A 14,341-nucleotide genomic window follows, 5' to 3' on the forward strand; every position below is an offset into this window, starting at 1 on the left:
AAGGTAAACCACTAGAGTGGGACCGCAACAGGGATCACTAACCGGACATCTACTGCCCATCCTTGTGGCGGACTGCTCCGCTTTCAGAGAGCCTACCAAGGTCAACCCCCAGAGGGGGACTGCAACAATGGTCCACAACCAGGACATCACATGATCATTATTATTATGTTGGTTTGCAATTTGCAGGATAATTACAAGATTGAACCCACCAGAGGGGGACAGTCATAACTCCTCTGTGACGATCTGAAGGATCAGGTTACAGTGGCTCCGCTCTACAGCATGCTCTCTCTCTCGTAGAGGGGGAGATCGGGAAGTCGGCTGTTTTATGGCGGTTGTAAAATATGCTGCCTCTATGCTCTGTAGTGTTTGAGTTTGGAATGTAAACTGTGGAACACAGAGAGACATTTGGACAAAAGTTTGAAAAATTAAACAATATTTCAATTTTTTTGAGTGTGGGAATGGTCTGTGGGTATTTAAATAACAACCCTGTCGAATTGGTTTGATTGTGTGACACCAGGGAAAACAGTGGAACAATATATACTGCGTCTTTGGTTGTGTCCGCTTCTCAATTATGGAGTTTACATCAAAATGTTGTGTAAAATATATGGTTGAATACGAAACTATTTGTGAGAAGATGTAATGTGATGTTGGCCTTCTAAACAAGATACTTGTTAAGATGTAAAGTTTTAACTAGTCAGTGGCCACGCCCACGTGAGCATAGACTTGGTCGGCGTCATGGAACACCCCCTTCTTCAACAGAGTATAAAACCCAATTCCTACAAAATGTACATCAAGTCAGAGAACACAGAGACGTGAGTCCCCACTTTGGAATGGCTACAATTCCATAGGCCATTAGACCAGACAGCATGCAGTGGTGGCTACACGGCTGATAAATGGTTTAAAACTACAAGACCAGTAAAGCATGGAGCGGTAGCTACATGTGAAATGGTTAAGAACTACAACTATAGGCCGAGGAGACCATACAGCGTGTAACATTGGCTACACTAAAACATTGCCATAAAACGAGCAAATCTTAGACAAGGCCTTTTCAGTCTGCAGCTCGAAATGTATGTAGCCTAGGACGAAGAAAACCGACAACCACCGAAACATCTATTCTATGTGACAACATGGGCATCCATTATGAACGCAACTTTTCTGTCGACTCTCTCCAGCAGATGGACCGGTGACCACAGAGAGAGACAACAAGACATACACTCGTAAATATGTACATTTCAATTTATTTTCAAATGAGAGGTTGTTCATATTCAAAGTATTAACAATTTCTATGAGTGTAGTTATCAGCTATGAGTCTCCCACTCTTGAGCAGTCCCCACCCAGTTTCCTTTGTCCACCAAGCCGTCATATCGGTCTTGTCCGCTAGGGACATTTCTTTCATTAGTTATTTAGTAAATAAATAGTTTAATTGCGTAATTAAATTACACATAGAGAATTGATTTGTTAATATACAGTCTTCACATTTAATGATAGTCAACGACATGACAGTGACCGTGATGATATTCCTTGTCATGTCAAACAAATGTATTCAAGGTGCTTCCCACTGTATCATTTTAATAATCATTCTATTTCCATGATTCCAACATGTCATGTTCTGACCATCGTTCGTGTGTGTTTTCCTTGTTTTAGTGTTGGTCAGGACGTGAGCTGGGTGGGCATTCTATGTTGTGTGTCTGGTTTGTCTATTTCTATGTTTGGCCTGATATGGTTCTCAATCAGAGGCAGGTGTTAGTTATTGTCTCTGATTGGGAACCATATTTAGGTAGCCTGTTTTGTGTTGGGTTTTGTGGGTGATTGTTCCTGTCTTTGTGGCACCAGATAGGACTGTTTTGCTTTTTTCACGGTTCTTGTTTTGTAGATTGTTGTACTTTCATCTTTATTAAAGATGCACAAAACTAGCCACGATGCATTTTGGTCCTCTGATCCTTTTCGCCTCTCCTCTTCTTCCGAAGAGGAGGAAATCCCTTACAGAATCACCCACCATCCAAGGACCAAGCGGCGTGGTAAACAGAGGCAGCAGCAACAGCAGCAGCAGGAGAAGCGACAGGTGCAGCAGCAACAGCAGCAGCAGGAGAAGCGACAGGTGCAGCAGGAGCAACAGCAGCAGCAGCAAAGGCAGCAGCAGGAGAAGCAACAGAGGCAGCAGCAGCAGTGGGAGAGGCTGCACTATTTGGAGAAATGGACTTGAGAGGAGATCCTTGACGGGAAAGGACCCTGGGCAGAGCCAGGGGAATATTGCCGCACCAAAGCCGAGCTGGAGGCAGCGAAAGCAGAGAGGCGGCATTATGAAGAGCTAGCACGGCAGAGCGGCTGGAAGCCCGAGAGGCACCCTCAAAAAATGTCTTGGGGGGGGGCACAGGGAGAGTGTGGCAGAGTCAAGAGCCAGACCTGAGCCAACTCCCCCTGTTTACCGTAAGGAGCCATGGATGTTATCAGAGCTATCGGCGAAGCTGAGGGCTGAGTCTGAGAGGGTCGAGGGGTTATTGGACAGAATGGAGGAGAGTGAACGGATGGGAGATGAGGAGACACTCGAGGAGGTGTTAATAGAATTGGGGGAGTGTGAAGAGAGAGAGCAGTTGATTTGGCGTAGTATGCAAGGCATTCGCCCTGAGGTGTGTGTCCCCAGCCCGGTACCACCAGTGCCGGCACCCCGCACCAGGCTGTCTCTCCGTCCCATCAACACAGGTGCTCCAGCCTGTCCGGCGCTACCAGAGTTTCCGCCCCTCAGTCCAGAGGCGCCAGAGCTTCTCTGTCCAGCGCTGCCAGAGTCTCCCGCCTGTCCGGCGCTGCCAGAGCTCCCGCCCCTCAGTCCAGAGGCGCCAGCGCTCCTCAGTCCAGAGGCACCAGCGCTCCTCAGTCCAGCACTGCCAGAGCCTTCCTCTCCAGCGCCGCCTGAGCTACTCGTCTGCCCAGCGCCGCCTGAGCTACCCGTCTGCCCAGCGCCGCCTGAGCTACCCGTCTGCCCAGCGCCGCCTGAGCTACCCGTCTGCCCAGCGCCGCCTGAGCTACCCGTCTGCCCAGCGCCGCCTGAGCTACCCGTCTGCCCAGCGCCGCCTGAGCTACCCGTCTGCCCAGCGCCGTCAGTGCCGCCAGTCTGCCCAGCGCCGCCAGTCTGCCCAGCGCCGCCAGCTCCGCCAGTCTGCCCAGCGCCGCCAGTGCCGCCAGTCTGTCCAGCGCCGCCAGTGTGCCCAGCGCCGCCAGTGCCGCCAGTCAGCCAGGAGCCGCCAGTCAGCCAGGAGCCGCCAGTCTGCCAGGATCCGCCAGAGCCACCAGTCTGCCAGGATCAGTTAGATCCGCCAGTCTGTCAGGATCCGCCATTCAGCCAGGATCCGCCATTCAGCCAGGATCCGCCAGTCAGCCAGGATCTGCCAGAACTGCCAGTCAGCCAGGGTCTGCCAGAGCCGTCAGTCAGCCAGGATCCGCCAGGATCCGCCAGTCGACCAGGATCCGCCAGGATCCGCCAGTCTGCCAGGATCCGCCAGTCTGCCAGGATCCGCCAGTCTGCCAGGACCCGCCAGTCAGCCAGGATCTGCCAGAGCTGCCAGGATCTGCCAGAACAACCAGTCAGCCAGGATCTGCCAGGATCCGTCAGTTGGCCAGGATCCGTCAGTCGGCCAGGATCCGCCAGTGGGCCAGGATCCGCCTGTCGGCCAGAATCCGCCAGTCGGCCAGGATCCGCCAGAACTGCCAGGATCCGCCATTCAGCCAGGATCCGCCATTCAGCCAGGATCCGCCAGTCAGCCAGGATCTGCCGGAACCACCAGCCAGCCAGGATTGGCTAGATTCATCAACCTTCCTGAGCTTCCTCTCAGTCCCGAGCTGCCCCTCAGTCCAGTGGGGACCGTTGTTAGGGTTCCTAGGCCAAGGTTAGCAGCGAGGGTCGCCACTCAAGGGACGCTAAGGAGGTGGACTAAGACCATTATGGAGTGGGGTCCAGCGCCAGAGCCGCCACCGCGGACAGATGCCCACCCACACCCTCCCCTATAGGTTTAGGTTGTGCGTTCGGAGTCCGCACCTTGGGGGGGGTACTGTCACATTCTGACCATCGTTCGTGTGTGTTTTCCTTGTTTTAGTGTTGGTCAGGACGTGAGCTGGGTGGGCATTCTATGTTGTGTGTCTGGCTTGTCTATTTCTATGTTTGGCCTGATATGGTTCTCAATCAGAGGCAGGTGTTAGTCATTGTCTCTGATTGGGAACCATATTTAGGTAGCCTGTTTTGTGTTGGGTTTTGTGGGTGATTGTTCCTGTCTTTGCGTTTGTGGCACCAGATAGGACTGTTTTGGTTTTTTCACGTTTCTTGTTTGGTAGATTGTTGTACTTTCATCTTTATTAGAGATGCACAAAACTAACCACGCTGTAAGGGATTTCTTCCATTGACGGAGAGGCGGACCAAAGCGCAGCGTGGTTATTTTGATTCATGTTTTAATAAATCACTTCACATGAACAAACTAACAAAAACAAGAAACGTGAAAACCCAAAACAGCCCTATCTGGTGCAAGACACAGAGACAGGAACAATCACCCACAAACACAGTGACACCCAGGCTACCTAAGTATGATTCTCAATCAGAGACAACTAATGACACCTGCCTCTGATTGAGAACCATACTAGGCCGAAAACATAGAAATACCCAATTCATAGAAAAACAAACATAGACTGCCCACCCAACTCACGCCCTGACCTTACTAAATAATGACAAAACAAAGGATATAAAGGTCAGAACGTGACACACGCTGCATTTTGGTCCTCTAATCCTTTTCGCCTCTCCTCTTCTTCCGAAGAGGAGGAAATCCCTTACACAACAGTTCACCAATTATCTAGGTCTAGATTTTTTTGCCCGTATCATGCAGCCCTGGCACAGTGTGGCAATCATAACAAAAGTGCAGGAAATGGCGAAATTTATGAAAAATGCTGAAAATAATTTTGGGTTGAAGTTGGATTTAACTCCTAATATATGTGTTGCCACCCTAAGGTAATACAATACTCATGAAGCATATTTAGAACTTTTATTATTCAAAAACATAAAATATTGTCAAAGAATTGAAAAATATTGTGATACAGTATGATATTTTGACCATATCATGCAGCATTATACTACACTGCTTCAGAAAACAGAGGTAACTGTAGCACATATACCTGTGGATGAATGAGTGACTTGTTATATCATGGTGGTCAGAGTACTCCAACAAAATCAACCAGCATATCGTATCGCTACAATATCGATAATCACAATATCAGCATATCGTCTTATAACATTATGACAGTTTTCCAAACATAAGAAGGCATACTGTAGGCCTAAATGTGTATGTACATGTATTTGTACTGTACGGTAGTATGTATGTTCATGCACTGTACAGGGCTTGTTGAGTTTATTGGGTGATGTTGTGCCCTACACTTCTCTGTATTCCAGACATGATTACAGAACATTAACTTGGTTCTAGCACTTAACACTTACTGTCTAATACTGTGATAGAATGCAGTTAGAAGGTTCACTCTATAAACTTTATGGGCCAGTTTCCCAGACAAAGATTAAGTGTACCCCACAACAGCCACGAAAACTAATTTTCCGATCATTACCACTTCCTATGGTATCACCAGTGTTACTGCACCACTAACACCATTAACAACCTTAACTACAACACGTAGCAATAGTGATGGTAACATATATTCTATAGTCGTAGTATACTACTGTTACAATCATCTTTTTTAGGTTGAACCTTGCAGTCTCTACCTGGAATGAACCTGTCATTCCTCAACTGAAACCTGTTTTCTTCCTGTATTTTTCCGGTATTTTGCTGGAATTCTCTACCGGCAGCATAGCATTACCTCAGCCACCTCCAGCTGTTAGGAACTGACAGACTTGCCCAGTGTCCAGGACTAAGTGACAGAGCAGGCGATGAGCTGTGACCCTCAGATGAATAGCCTCTGTACTGGTCAGTTCTGTCTCAGTTCCAGCTTATTACTACACTGACTGTAGAGACATAGAAGTAGAGAAGCACAAAAGGGCAGATCATATTATACTGGATTGTGATTAGTAGGCACATAATGGAAGATAACTCTCTGCAATGGAGTGAAACGGGAAAGTACTATGTGCTTTTCCAATAAGAAACAATTGTTTTCCGTTGCAAAACATTTTGCTAGGGTGTGCCCTAAATTAACACATCCCTGGAGTTATACTGGAGCAGGATCATTTGAAAAACAGCCAACACTTCTATGTTGATTTTCTTTTCCTTTTTTCCACTATTTGGTGAGGTAAGTCAGGGAGCGGTCACTTTTTTCACCACAGAAATTTCCTGAAGGACCCAGGTCTGGCTAAAGCAATGAACTGGGCTCTTGATGCAGGCCGGCAATGTTTCCACTGTATCCATGGTAACCTTGTACAGTATGAGTAGGCGAGTTAGTATGTTATGTGAGTGGGAGGACAGGTTTCAGGACCATTGACAATAATATGTCATGCATTTGCTTGATTGTTTACTTTTTTTGTTGGTTGTCCTCTCCACTCGACATTTACAGGATGTGGCTTAGTAGGATAACATTCGATTATAATTTCAAGGAACAACTTAAATCACGTGCCATTGTCAGGTCATTTCTCTGACTCTATTCCTTATATTGTACAGATTGTAGTTGTATGAATTGGCGTTGACAGACACTAGCCGTAACATTTACAACTAAATGGAATGGTCTTCCTTCTAATCTTTTGGTGGCCCTAACTGAGATTTGGATGGGGGGTCACCTCGAGGCAAAGCATTTTAGAGGCCCCTCTATTGACTGCAAGATTATTCTTTTTTAAATACATTTGAACCTTTTCACTGGTGAGTTCACAAAGACACAGATGAGAGGGTTCTAAAGAACCCTATTCTATTGCATAAAACAACCATTCAATGTTATAAACAGTATTTTAACATACTCTTGTAATTTGTCTACCATAGTGCCTCCATGCATTGCGCAAGTCCCCATATTATTTTAAATACAAATATGACATTTTGGAGATTGTAAAATGTGCTTTATGAATTAAGTAATGAGTCGTTAGTCCATGTCCTTATTAGCGTGACCTTCAAATGTAAAATTTTACACTTGTTCTGTGTAACAATGTTTTAACTCACCCCACATGTAGACCATTATTGTATAGCAAAACAGCATGGTGTGTTTGTGTGTGCTGTCACCTAAGATAGCCGAAGTGTGTCAGTGAATGTGAATATCTAGCTCTGACACTGTCTGATAGAAGGATCTGTGTGAATAACACTTGAGACAGACAGTGTCACACACACGCATTCATTGTTTTTCTCAGATGGCAATCAGATATTATGAAATCATATTAATAAATTCTTATGTTCAAACCTATTTGATGAAATCTTATCTTGTGAAATAATACACATTTAGACAATAGGGCTTTGTTTCAATGTGCTATTTCAAAAAAATAGTATATTGTACATTCTCTGACTGTCACACCCTGACCTTAGAGAGCTGTTTATTTCTCTATTTGGTTACGTCAGGGTGTGATTTGGTGTGTGCAATCTATGTTGTCAATTTCTTTGTTTTTGGCCGAGTATGGTTCCCAATCAAAGGCAGTTGTCTATCGTTGTCTCTGTTTGGGAATCATACTTAGGTAGCCCTTTTTTCCACTTTCTGTTATGGGATCTTGGTTTTGTTAGTTGCTGGTTTAGCGCTACAATACTTTACCTGTCGTTTATCTTTCTTGTTTTTTTTGGTGTGCATTTAATAAATTCAAAATGTACGCCTACCACACTGCACCTTGGTCTCTCGACGATAGCCGTAACACTGACATGATGTATGTTCTGAAATGCAGGCAATATAAATCTTTATTTGAAACACAACATTGTATCTTGATTGTGTGTGTAGGAAAGGGGGGTGGGGGTGGTGGAGAAGGCAAAAATATGCTAACTGAATTGAAAATAGGATGACACTGAAAATAACCCAAGGATTACATTAATTAACCAGCTGCTGGGTCAATCCCTCAACCAATGTGCTGGGTTTATGTCACAACTGAACACACTGGGTTGTTTTAACCCAGCATTATAGTCTAATTTACAAAGCAGTTGGGTCAAGCGCTCAGCCCTAGGCACTGGGTTAAAAGCACAACCCAGCCCTAATGGGTTTATTTAACCCAATGCTGAATTTGTCTAATATTGACCCAGTGCTGGGTTGTCAAAATTACCCAAATTGGGTTATTTTTAAGCCAGCATTTTTAGTGTAACAACAATTCATTTTGGAAAAATAATATGAATTGCCATATAAGGCATAACTCAATTTCTGCCTTTTAAGATGCCAAAATTGTCACGCCTGCTCTCCTTCCCGCACCAGGCTCCCCAGCATTATGCACTCCTTCCACCATCAGTATGCACACCTGCCTTTCCCCGTCACGTGCATCAGCATATTATTGGACTCACCTGGACTCAATCACCTGTTTATTACATCCCCTATATTTGTCAGTTCCTTGCCCCGGTTGGCTCCTAAGGCGCCTATCCCACGTCGGGCCTCAGCCGGATCGTCAGGAAGAATTTTGCAGGTATTTCTGATGAATAAACAATGCCATGCTGGTGGGTGGTAACATTCAAATAAAATCCAGCCTTGAAAAGAAAGGTAGACTGAAAAGTATTACCACATCATGTCATAGGGGAAAACACACAGCATTGACACAGATTTCCCACTTTAACCCCAAATATATCATACATTGACTAAAACGATGACTAAAGGACTTAAATGTTAAAATGGCAGCGGAAGAAATGGCAGCAGCGCCCAACCAATGTGCTATTATGTGAGGGTTTTTCATGTTCTTTGTACATCATGTTTCTGCAACCGTATCATATGGCTAAAAAGAGCTTCTGCATATCAGGACAGCGATCACTCACCTTGGATTAGACAAATATTTTTTTCTTCAACAAGTAAGATGCACAGGACATTCTCCAAACATCCGACAGGGCCAACATCCCTGTTATTTGCAAAAGGAAGCAACGCAGATACAGAGGACAAAAAGCGGGATGCCTGGTCAGGACCCTGAAAAGGCGAGTGGGAAAGCTGCCGTTACCGTCAATACTACTCGGCAACGTGCAATCATTGGACAATAAACTAGACGAGGTACGATCACGAATATCCTACCAAAGGGACATCAAAAACTGTAATATCCTATGTTTCATGGAATTGTGGCTGAATGACGACATGGATATTCAGCTAGCGGGATATACACTGCACCAGCTAGATAGAACAGCACACTCCGGTAAGACGAGGAGGGGCGGTCTGTGCATATGTGTAAACTGTAAGGAGAGGCGGGTAAAGGAAGTGTTGGCTTTGGGGGTGACCAGTGAGATATACCTGCTGGAGCGCGTGCTACGAGTGGGTGCTGCTATGGTGATCAGTGAGCTGAGATAAGGCGGGGCTTTACCTAGCAGAGACTTGTAGATGACCTGGAGCCAGTGGGTTTGGCGACGAGTATGAAGCGAGGGCCAGCCAACAAGAGCATACAGGTTGCAGTGGTGGGTAGTATATGGGGCTTTGGTGACAAAACGGATGGCACTGTGTTGGACTGCATCCAATTTGCTGAGTAGAGTGTTGGAGGCTATTTTGTAAATGACATCGCCGAAGTCGAGGATTGGTAGGATGGTCAGTTTTATGGGGGTATGTTTGTTGTACATTCATGTACATACTACCTCAATTGGGCTGACCAACCAGTGCTCCCGCACATTGGCTAACCGGGATATCTGCATTGTGTCCCTCCCACCACCCACCAACCCCTATTTTACGCTACTGCTACTCTCTGTTCATCATATATGCATAGTCACTTTAACAATATCTACATGTACATACTACCTCAATTAGCCTGACTAACTGGTGTCTGTCTGTAGCCTCGCTACTTTTATAGCCTCGCTAATGTATATAGCCTGTATTTTTACTGTTGTTTTATTTCTTTACCTACCTATTGTTCACCTAATACCTTTTTTGCACTTTTGGTTAGAGCCTATAAGTAAGCATTTCACTGTAAGGTCTACCTGTTGTATTCGGCACACGTGACAAATACACTTTGATTTGATTTGAAATCATTGTGCAACATCATGGGCAAGCTATGGGCATCTTCTTTCAGCTGTAAAAAATATATTTCCTTATGGGCGTTTAAATCTTCAAAAATGTCTCCACCCAATGGCAAAAATGGGCAGAATTGCAGGTGATTATCTGTGAAACTGCAACTTTGTTCTCTCTTCCCCATGGCAAAATGAAAAGAATAGCATTACATTCATTATAAAATTGTTACATTTTCTTTCTGCCCCATGGCAAAATGTGTAGAATTGAAGGAAATTAACTTGAACCCTTTGACATGTAGGAACAAACGGGTGTGATCATTCTAAAATGGTCATGCAGCATATGCTTAAAAGTGATTACAACACTTATTTAGAATGTTCAGTTACGATTGATGCTACATTCAGCGTTTGAGGTGGATGTCCTCAATTGAGGAGTTTATTTTTGGATGCAATGTTCAGACATTCACAGAAGTGTTAACAGTATAACATAATTCTCACCCAAACTGGAAAATGTAGGCTACATTAGTCATAGCGTTAACTGAGGAAAGATTGACCTGACGTAAGCTGTCATGTTTAGCTCTCCGTTGACAGAAACTATTATTTACAGTTCATCACATCACGGGAGACCTCACCGGTGATCGAAAAATCTAAATTAATCCGACGATGGGTAGTTTGTGTGCGCAGCCGAGTTTGTTTCTTCACGTCACCAGAAGATAAGAGGTTACAAGATATGTGTCGTCTACCATCCTTCACATCCATCATTCACTTCCGGAAGTTGACTCGAAAGACGAGTGAACCATCCCTTCACTTCGTTTTGCAAAAACATCTTTGGTGTGACAGACATTTATGTGACAACCAGAATGCATTGTATGTCAACAAACAAGGTGCCACAAATAGCTGCCAATTAGCTCATGGTATTTAGTACAACCTTCAAAAAAGTATTTTACCAACATCAAATGTGTCCATTACAATCTATGCAAGAATCGGAATGCATGGTTTGTCACCAGAACTTGAAAACATGAATAATACAGTAAATACATTTTGCCCCATACATACATAGAGTTGAAGTTGGGAGTTTACATATACTTAGGTTGGAGTCATTAAAACTCGTTTTTCAACCACTCCACTAATTTCTTGTTTAACAAACTAATTTCTTGTTAAAATAGTTTTGGCAAGTCAGTTAGGATATCTACTTTGTGATTGACACAAGTCATTTTTCCAACAATTGTTTACAGACAGATAATTTCACTTATAATTCACTGTATCACAATTCCAGTTTGTCAGAAGTTTACATACATTAAGTTGACTGTGCCTTTTAAACAGCTTGGAAAATTCTAGAAAATTATGTCATGGCTTTAGCAGCTTCTGATAGGCTAATTTACATCATTTGAGTCAATTGGAGGTGTACCTGTGGATGTATTTCAAGGCCTACCTTCAAACTCAGCACATCTTTGCTTGACATCATGGGAAAATCAAAGGAAAATCCTCAGAAAAATAATTGTAGACCTCCAACAGTCCAACATTTCCAATCACCTAAAGGTACCATGTTCACCTATACAAACAATAGTGCGCAAGTATAAACACCATTGGACCACGCAGCTGTCATACCGATCTGGAAGGAGACACATTCTGTCTTCTAGAGATGAACGTACCTTGGTGCGAAAAGTGCAAATCAATCCCAGAACAACAGCAAAGGACCTTGTGAAGATGCTGGAGGAAACAGGTACAAAAGTATCCGTATCCGGGAGCGTAATCATAGTCTCAAACGCATTAGCATAACGCAACGGACATAAATACCCCTATAAACTCTTCCTATTCATGAAAATCGCAAATTAAATTAAATAAATATATTCAAACACAAGCTTAGCCTTTTGTTAACAACACTGTCATCTCAGATTTTCAAAATATGCGTTACATCCAACGCTAGACAAGCATTTGTGTAAGTTTATCATGGCATAATGCTATGCTAGGCTCTGCTGGCAGCAGGCAACATTTTCACGAAAATAAGAAAAGCAACCAAATTAAATAATTTACCTTTGAAGAACTTCAGATGCTTTCACTCAGGAGACTCCCAGTTAGATAGCAAATGTTCCTTTTTTCCAAAAATATTATTTTTGTAGGCGAAATAGCTCCCGTTTGTTCATCATGCTTGGCTGAGAAATCGACCCTAAAATGCTACAACTATAACGCCAAACTTTTTTCAAAATTTGCTCCATAGTATCAACAGAAACACGGCAAACGTTGTTTAGGATCCATCCTCAAGGTGTTTTTAACAAATGTATTCGATAATATATCCATCGAGGCAGTTGGTTTCTCATAAGAAGCGATTGGAAAAATGGCTACCTCAGTATTTTACGCAAAGTTTTCTGCGGGAGGCACCATGTGACCACATGCCATATATGGTCCCTTACAGCCATTCTTCAAGTGAAATGCCTAAAAAGACGTCACAATGCTGTAGACACCTTGGGAAAAATGTGGAAACCGTAAGCTCATTCGTAGCTCATTCACAGCCATATAAGGAGTCATTGGCATGAGGCGGTTTCAAAAAATGCGGCAGTTCCTGGTTGGATTTTTATCTGGGTTTCGCCTGTAACATCAGTTCTGTGGCACTCACAAACAATATCTTTGCAGGTTTGGAAACGTCAGAGTGTCTTCTTTCCAAAGCTGTCAATTATATGCATAGTCGAGCATCTTTTCGTGACAAAATATCTTGTTTAAAACGGGAACGTTTTTCATCCAAAAATTTAAATAGCGCCCCCTAAATCCAACTGGTTAAACTCCTAACTGAGGAACTCAATGTAACCTTGCGCAATACCCTAGATGCAGTCGCACCCCTAAAAACAAAAAACATTTGTCATAAGAAACTAGCTCCCTGGTATACAGAAAATAACCGATGGCGCTACACCAAACTGGAAGTCTTGCGACTAGCTTGGAAAGACAGTACCATGCAGTATCGAAGAGCCCTCACTGCTGCTCGATCATCCTATTTTTCCAACTTAATTGAGGAAAATAAGTACAATCCAAATATTGTTTTTGATACTGTCACAATGCCACCTAAAAAGCAGCGTTCCCCAAGAGCAGATGGCATTCATTTCAACAGCGATAAATTCATGAACTTCTTTGGAGAAAAAGATGATGATAATTAGAAAGCAAATGACGGACTCCCCTTTAAATCTGCATATTCCTCCAAAGTTCAGTTGTCCTGAGTCTGCACAACTCTGCCAGGGCCTAGGATCAAGGGAGACACTCAAGTGTTTTAGTACTATATCTCTTGACACATTGATGAAAAATAATCATGGCCTCTAAACCTTCAAGCTGCATACTGGACCCTATTCCAACTAAACTCCTGAAAGAGCTGCTTCCTGTGCTTGGCCCTCCTATGTTGAACATAATAATCAACTCTCTAACCACCGGATGTGTACCAAACTCAGTAAAAGTGGCAGTAATAAAGCATCTCTTGAAAAAGCCAAACCTTGACCCAAACCTTGACCCAACCAAAAATGATGCATTAAAATGTATCCATGCTTTTGTCACTTATAGGTTAGACTACTGCAATGCTCTACATTCCGGCTACCCGGATGAAGCACTAAATAAACTTCAGTGAGTGCTAAACATGGCTGATAGAATATTGACTAGAACCAAAAAATGTATTCATATTACAGTGCTAGCCTCTCTACACTGGCTTCCTGTTAAGGCAAGGGCTGATTTCAAGGTTTTACTGCTAACCTACAAAGCATTACATGGGCTTGCTCCTACCTCAAATCAAATCAAATCAAATTTTATTTGTCACATACACATGGTTAGCAGATGTTAATGCGAGTGTAGCGAAATGCTTGTGCTTCTAGTTCCGACAATGCAGTAATAACGAACAAGTAATCTAACTAACAATTCCAAAAAACTACTGTCTTATACACAGTGTAAGGGGATAAAGAATATGTACATAAGGATATATGAATGAGTGATGGTACAGAGCAGCATAGGCAAGATACAGTAGATGATATTGAGTACAGTATATACATATGAGATGAGTATGTAAACCAAGTGGCATAGTTAAAGTGGCTAGTGATACATGTATTACATAAGGATGCAGTCGATGATATAGAGTACAGTATCTACGTATGCATATGAGATGAATAATGTAGGGTAAGTAACATTATATAAGGTAGCATTGTTTAAAGTGGCTAGTGATATATTTACATCATTTCCCATCAATTCCCATTATTAAAGTGGCTGGAGTAGAGTCAGTGTCATTGACAGTGTGTTGGCAGTAGCCACTCAATGTTAGTGGTGGCTGT

This window comes from Oncorhynchus tshawytscha, linkage group LG26 (genome assembly GCF_018296145.1).
Source record: "Oncorhynchus tshawytscha isolate Ot180627B linkage group LG26, Otsh_v2.0, whole genome shotgun sequence".
Taxonomy (NCBI): domain Eukaryota; kingdom Metazoa; phylum Chordata; class Actinopteri; order Salmoniformes; family Salmonidae; genus Oncorhynchus; species Oncorhynchus tshawytscha.